This window comes from Miscanthus floridulus, chromosome 10, assembly GCF_019320115.1.
Source record: "Miscanthus floridulus cultivar M001 chromosome 10, ASM1932011v1, whole genome shotgun sequence".
NCBI lineage: Eukaryota > Viridiplantae > Streptophyta > Magnoliopsida > Poales > Poaceae > Miscanthus > Miscanthus floridulus.
In genome coordinates this window covers 114,310,981-114,318,239 of record NC_089589.1, presented here as the reverse complement: position 1 = coordinate 114,318,239, position 7,259 = coordinate 114,310,981, and the positions used below count along the sequence as shown (strand labels likewise).

The 7,259-nt window shown below is 49.9% G+C and overlaps 1 long non-coding RNA gene across 2 annotated transcripts; it reads right to left on the bottom strand.

The window, feature by feature from the left end:
* Window positions 1-232: 232 nt before the first annotated feature.
* Window positions 233-752, bottom strand: LOC136487007 (uncharacterized). Of its 2 annotated transcripts, none has more exons than XR_010767109.1 (3): window positions 687-752; window positions 528-601; window positions 233-427 (listed from the first exon to the last, which is right to left on the bottom strand). It is a non-coding gene; the product is annotated as an uncharacterized lncRNA (long non-coding RNA). The 2 variants fall into 2 exon arrangements; XR_010767108.1 differs by having other exon boundaries at window positions 729-752.
* Window positions 753-7,259: the final 6,507 nt, after the last annotated feature.

The window sequence follows — 7,259 nt, the reverse complement described above, 5'->3', positions numbered from 1 at the left end:
GAGGAGCGGAGGTTTCGTCTCCGAACTCGGCGACGATGGCCCGATAATGGCCAACGGTTGCAGCTAGGACCCCCTTGACCGAGTCCAAACGCCTCGTCGACAAAGATAGCTGCTCCCCCACCGCAGCCGCGGATTCCTTCTCAGAGGCCAGCTCTCACCGGAGACCCTCGGCCAACTTGTTCGCCCTAGGGGCCTACTCGGCGGACAAAGCTTCCGCATCCTAGGCCTTGGCGAGATCGGCCCTCAAAGCCTCCTTTTCTTGTTCCTTCTCCGCCAGAGAAAGGCGGAGAGGTGCAAGGGAGTTGGCCAAACCCCCTTTTTCACCTTCCAGGCGCTCGTTCTCCGCCTTGAGCGCTTCAATCACAGTATCTTGGTCGGAGACCTCGCGAGTGCAGCGCTCTTCCATAACAACGGCCATGTGATACCCCTGCGATCAGAAAGAAGAAGACCAAGGCGATCAGCAATAGAAACAAAAACAAGTCTAAAGGCGAACATACACCAAAAAAGGCAAACCGCCGAAGACGCACCAAGCTCTGGTGTTCTAGATGAACACGGAGAAGTTGGAAGAAATCCATGTCCCTCAGACGCTGTTTGAAGCGATCTGTTCAAAGAAAAACAAACAAACACAAAACAATAAGGTGAGAAAAGCAAATCTCACAATAAATACACCAACTGCCAGAGACCACCTCCGACGTCTCCAAGAACCCCAAGATAGCACTCTTCCCAACCTGAGATAGAAGTGTCGGAGGAGCCTGCGTAGCAAAAAAAACACAACAACAACTCAGGTCAGAGGGTCGATCAGAAATAGGCAATAACAACAGGCCAAAAGACGAGTAAGATAAAAACACTCTATACTCACTCGGACCCGGCGCCATCAGCCCTGGTTGCCTCAGACCAAACCTGACGCTGGCAGCGGCCGCTCGCTCCTCCAGGGTAAGGAGTCCAGCCATGACATCACCTACAAAGCAACAATTAGACGGTATTAGCACTTGGTACAATACATAAACAAATAAACCGGGCGAAGATAGTAAACACAAAAATATGCGCCAAACAAACTTACTCATAAAAAGCCTAGGCTGGACCGCCTGCCGAGCCCCCTGGGCAGATGTCTCTGCCATTTCATGCTTCGAAGGCCCAAAGGGCTAGCTCTCCTCAGCCAGCGGCCTGGCGGGCGGAGGGCTCGAAGAAGACTGAGCCACCGGGGCCTGCTCAGCAAACACGGCCTCCGGCTGCCCGACGTCTGCCGCTGGCGTGGAGGAAGGTGCAACAACGACGGGAAACGAAGGAGCGTGCTGCAAGGCGACCTCCGTGCCATCTTTAGAACTTGAATACAGCCTGCCAAAAATGTCAGGCATAGGATCGGCGGCGCTAGCCTCCAGCTGTATGGCGACACTTGCAGCACCGTGCAAGGAGCACGCCGGAGCAGCGCTGGCCTCCGGACGCCCAGCACTGCTCACAGCGCCACTCATAGGGTGCACCGGAGCTCCAGGAGAGCCACGATCCTCGCCGCTCGCGACCCACACGTCCACTGACGGGACGGAGGAGCTCTGAATGTCTTCACTGCCGGCAGAGGCAACGCCAGCACTACCGGCCAAAGACACGGCCACCGCGATCACCAGACCACCGGTCTTCTTCTTCTTTTTCGCAGACGCCTGAGCAACAACAGCGCCCTTCCTCTTCTTGGACTCGTCTCTGCCGTAACATTCTTCGTGAAGGCCTTCTTCTTCTTCTTGTCAATTGAAGCTAGGACCTCGGCGGGAACCTCGCGCTCCCGGTAGACGATCCCGAGCTCCTCAAAAACACGATTGAGCCACGGCATGGTGCCTGCCACGGCTCTCCGAGACGTGTACTCACGCTCGGAAATTTTGCCAACCAACCCGACGGTGGCCTCCTCAACGTCGGCAACAAAGCTGTCCTCCGTCACCCCCTCCCCTAAAGACCGGCCAAAGCGGGAGAAAGGAATCCCGGCCTCCGGACCAAAAACAGGAACCTTCACCTTTTCTAGCCGAAAGGCTGGGTTGTCCTTGCCCAGGGGCCTGTAGTTGGAGGCCATAATCTCCTCCACCAGGTCGCGGCCCCCGGAGTAGCGGCACGCAGCCGCAAAAGCCCGGTCGCAAGCCTTCCTCGCCGGAGACTTTTCCTCCAGCGGATCCACGCACGTATGCGGCGCCATATCCTCCATTCTTGAAGTCAATGGATATTCCACGACCTCCACACCATCCTCGGTAGTGCCGCGGACCCCGTAGGTCTTCACGTAGAACCACTGCTCAAGCCAGCCACAGTCCCCCTTGCCCTTCTGGCAAAAAGAAAGCTCCAGGCAGTCTACGCCTTGGTTCCTCTTCGACATAAAGGTGCAACTACCATACTGGTAGGTCACCTCCACCTCCTTGCCCTCCCGCACCTCCTTCTTCTTCTTCGGCTACTTCTGCAGCTCGTAGTACGCGCAGAAGGTGTCCACATCCGGCTTGGCACCATAAGAAACACACGCCCAGCAAAATTTGCTGAGCGTAAGGAAGGCCGTAGGGGTCAGATGGTGAACCTGGATATTGAACGTCTCCAACACCCAGCGGAGGAAGGTGACGTAAGGAAGGTGGAGGCCACAGGTGAAAAAGTCCCAAAACACCACCGCATACCCCTCCTCCGGCTCCGAAATGGTCTGGCCGAGCGGAGGGATTTTTACCCTCGAAGAAGGAAAATACGATTCCTTCAACATCTCCGCGACCGCCTCTTCAGTAATGGAGGAGGGGCCGAAATCCCATGACTTTATCGCCATGTCTCTGGAATCCGCAGCGATCAGGTCTCCAACAGACGCGGAGACACTCCCCAAATCCTCCTCCACTAGCTTTGCAAATTCCAACGCGGAGGCGGAGGCAAGCATGCACTCTTCAAAGCGCGCACTCCAGCCGGCGGCCCTAACACCGAGAAGGTGGCGATAGGGTCCGAAGAAGGCGGGCCGGCGAGTATGGGCGGAGGCGGGAAAGAAAGCCACCGCGGCGATAGCCTAGGCGGAAGACGCAAGCGAAAAGACGGAACGCGCAAAGGCAGCTCAGGCGAAAGCGAAGAGAGCAGAGAGCGATTTCTCAGAGGCAAGGAAAGCGAATGAGCAGTGCAGGGGGGACCCCGCCACCAACCCCGCCCTTATATAGGACGCGGGCGGGCGGTTCGGCTACCGCCGTACAACGGTCATCTCCGGACAATTCGCCTGCCGCCCAACGGTCATCTCCGAAGAAGTCGCAAGGTATACAACGGAAAGCAATATGGCGTAAACGGCCACAGCGTAGGACAACGGCTAGTTTTGCATCCTAACGACTACTATGACAAGACCAGCGGCCACGCCAGAGCGGGCCAGGGGGGAACCTACGGGGATCGGTCAGAGACATGACTACGCGCAGTCTTCGCCCCCGCGGACGTCCTTGCTTAGGGCGTTTTGAGCTCACGACACGCTCGGGCGGACCGTGGTCTCAAAAGGGGGGAACTGTTGTAACACGGCCTCCGAGAGTGGCGGAGACCTACGCGGCCAGCAGTTCGCAGAGACGTCTCTGACCAACTACCTAAGCAAAGGCCCGCCTACCACGCCTCCAGACCCAGAAAGATGACGGTTTCTCAGACTGCTTGCAGAACGCCGCCGGTGACCCTGGCGTAGCCTCCGCCCGGTTAGCTCGTAGGCGTCTCCGGGCGGAGGGGGCGGGGGCTGCCCCGCTGCAAGGCTAATCAAGTGCCAACGTTACCTACGTGTGTGTGCAGGTAACCAGAGGAAGGCGCTCGTGGACAGCGTGGGCGCGCCGGTTCGGCCTCCGCTCGCAGGGGCAGAGACCCAAGCAGAAGGACAGCAATACTGGATGTCGGGGGTCTACGGCCTCGGCGCCCCAGGGGCGAAGACCGATGGCGGAGGCCTAAAGGCCCGACGCCGAATCCTGAGGCCTGATGGGCCGGCTGATCGCGCAGGCCCAGTACCTGAGGGCGGCAAGACAAGATTACCCCCGAGAAGAAAGGCGAGTAGTGGGATATTCTGAGAATGTACTGTAGCAGTTGAAGGGTACTATTGTAAACTCTGTAAAAGTGGTAGTTGAGCCCTATAAATAGAGAACACTTATAACAGTACGGGAGGTTGGTGGATGAATTAATGAAACCCTAGTTTTATGTGCCATTTCCCTACACGCCCGCTTGTCGTGTCTGTTTCCCGAACCTTAGCCCGAGGGCAACGCTTGGGGGCGGAGGCCTCCACCTCCTCCACATTGTCTGAGACCGCAAGTCTCAACAGAGCCTATTTAGTCCTTGATTGAACACTAATTGTCAAATAAAAACGAAAGTGCTACAGTAGCCAAATTTCTAAAATTTAGCCAACAGTGTCAAGTTTTGAAAGAGTTTAAAAAAATGTTAAAAATAAAAAAAAATTCTTCCATGTCAAGTTGTAATTTTGTACGAGTTAATGTAGAAACACTCTATTGAGTGTCTTCCTAGAAAAACTATATATATGAATTCCTTTTTTGAAGAAAAAAAAGAAAAAAACCAACAACTACTCGTCCCGTCCTCATATTAGGCCAGTCTTGATGGAGTTTCATAGACCTATTCTTACAAGACTCTCATGTGTTAGAAATCATACAAACAAGTTTTATTCCTATAAAACTAATTTTATTTTCTAAAACTTTTATCATCTCTCTTTATTTACACTATATTAGAAATTTAACGTCCATAAAACTATCGTCAAACTCCTACTGAGACTTACCTTCTCCATTCAAGATCGACGCATACATGTGCTTGAACAGTTGGACTGCCTGGCAACTTGCACGTCGAGCCAGGAGGTGCCACTATGACTGCACATGCGTCATGCATGAATGGAAACGCTCCCAACCAAATTCCCAAAAAATGCTATAGTAGCCATCACATCGAATCTTGCGATACTTATATGAGTATTAAATATAGATGAAAAAAAACTAATTGCACAGTTTGGTTGGAAATTGCGAGACGAACGTTTTGAGCCTATTTAGTCTTTGATTGAACACTAATTGCTAAATAAAAACGAAATTGTCACCGTAACCAAATTTCCAAAATTTAGCCAACTAAACAAGACCTAAAGCTGCTGCACTCAAGGATCTTTCTTGTGCTACTGATAGCACAACAAGCGCTGCTACGGCGCTGGAGCCAGAACCGCATGGAGCCGGAACAGCCGTCATCAGAGTTCGCGTCGCCGTGACCGCCGATAAACAAAGAGCCCCGACCTGTCATGTCCTACCGGGCACCATAAAAATAAGCCACCAGTCCAACCTGCCGGCGGTCAGTGCCGCGCCATTCTACATGGCGCGTTAGCGCAGCGCCCGACGACCACGTCAGCGTTCAGCGACACCATCGTTGCCACATCGCTCCTCCCGCGCCCCATACATGGCAAGACAATGTGATTTCGCCGCGCCATGAAAATAGGCCTGGCCAAAACTGTAAGTTTTGAAGAAAAAAACAATGTCAGACTTAAAAAGAATTTAAAAAAATGTTAAAAATAAAAAAAATAGTTGTGTCAAGTTGTAATTTTGTACGAGTTATTGTTGAGACACCCTATTGAGTGTCTTTCTAGAAAAACTATATATATGAATTCCTTTTTTGAAGAAAAAAAAAGGAAAAAGACCAACAACTACTCATCCGGTCCTCATATTAGGCAAGTCTCAGTGAGGTTTATAGGCCTGCTCTTAGAAGACTCTCGTGTGTTAGAAACCATGCAAACAAGTTTTATTCCCAGAAAAATAATTTTATTTTCTAAAACTTTTATCATCTTTCTTTATTTACACTATATTACAAATTTAACGTCCATAAAACTATCTTCAAACTCTTACCAAGACTTACCTTCTCCATTCAAGATCGACGCATACATGTGCTTGAACAGTTGAACTGCCTGGCAACTTGCACGTCGAGCCAGGAGGTGCGACTATGACTGCACATGCGTCATGCATGAATGGAAACGTTCCCTATCAAATTCTCAAAAAGTGCTACAATAACCATCACATCGAATCTTGCAATACTTGTATAAAGTATTAAATGTATATGAAAAAAAACTAATTGCACAGTTTGGTTGGAAATTGCGAGACGAACGTTTTGAGCATATTTAATCCTTGATTGAACACTAATTTCCAAATAAAAACGAAAGTGTCACAGTAACCAAATTTCTAAAATTTAGCCAACTAAATAAGGCCTAAGGCTGCTGCACTCAAGGATCTTTCTTGTGCTACTGATAGCACAACAAGTGCTGTTTCGGCGCTGGAGCCGGAACAGCCGTCATCAGAGTTCGCGTCGCCGTGACCGCCGATAAACAAAGTGCCCCAACCTGTCATGTCCTACCGGGCACCATAAAAATAAGCCACCAGTCCAACCTGCCGCGGTCAGTGCCGCGCCATTCTACATGGCGCGTTAGCGCAGCGCCCGACGACCACGTCAGCCTTCAGCGGCACCATCGTTGCCATGTCATCGCTCCTCCCGCGCCCCATACATGGCGAGGCAACATGATTTCGCCGTGCCATGAGAATAGGCCTGGCCAAACCTGTAAGTTTTGAAAAAAAAACAGTGTCAGACTTAAAAAGAGTTTAAAAAAATGTTAAAAATAAAAAAATAGTTGTATATCAAGTTATAATTTTGTACGAGTTATTGTTGAGACACCCAATTGAGTGTCTTTCTAGAAAAAACTATATATATGAATTCCTTTTTTAAGAAAAAAAAGGAAAAAGACCAACAACAACTCATCCGGTCCTCATATTAGGCCAGTCTCGGTGGGGTTTCATAGGAAAAACTCTCGTGTGTTAGAAACCATGCAAAAAAGTTTTATTCCCATAAAACTAATTTTATTTTCCGAAACTTTTATCATCTCTCTTTGTTTACACTATATTACAAATTTAACGACCATAAAACTGTCGTCAAACTCGTACTGAGACTTACCTTCTCCATTCAAGATCGACGCATACATGTGCTTGAACAGTTGAACTGCCTGGCAACTTGCACGTCGAGCCAGGAGGTGCGACTATGACTGCACATGCGTCATGCATGAATGGAATCGTTCCCTACCAAATTCCTAAAAAATGCTACAATAGCCATCACATCGAATCTTAAGATATTTGTATGGAGCATTAAATGTAGATGAAAAAAATTAATTACACAGTTTGATTGGAAATTGCGAGACGAACGTTTTAAGCCTATTTAGTCCTTAATTGAACACCAATTGCCAAATAAAAATAAAAATGCCACAGTAGCCAAATTCCCAAAATTTAGCCAATTAAACAAGG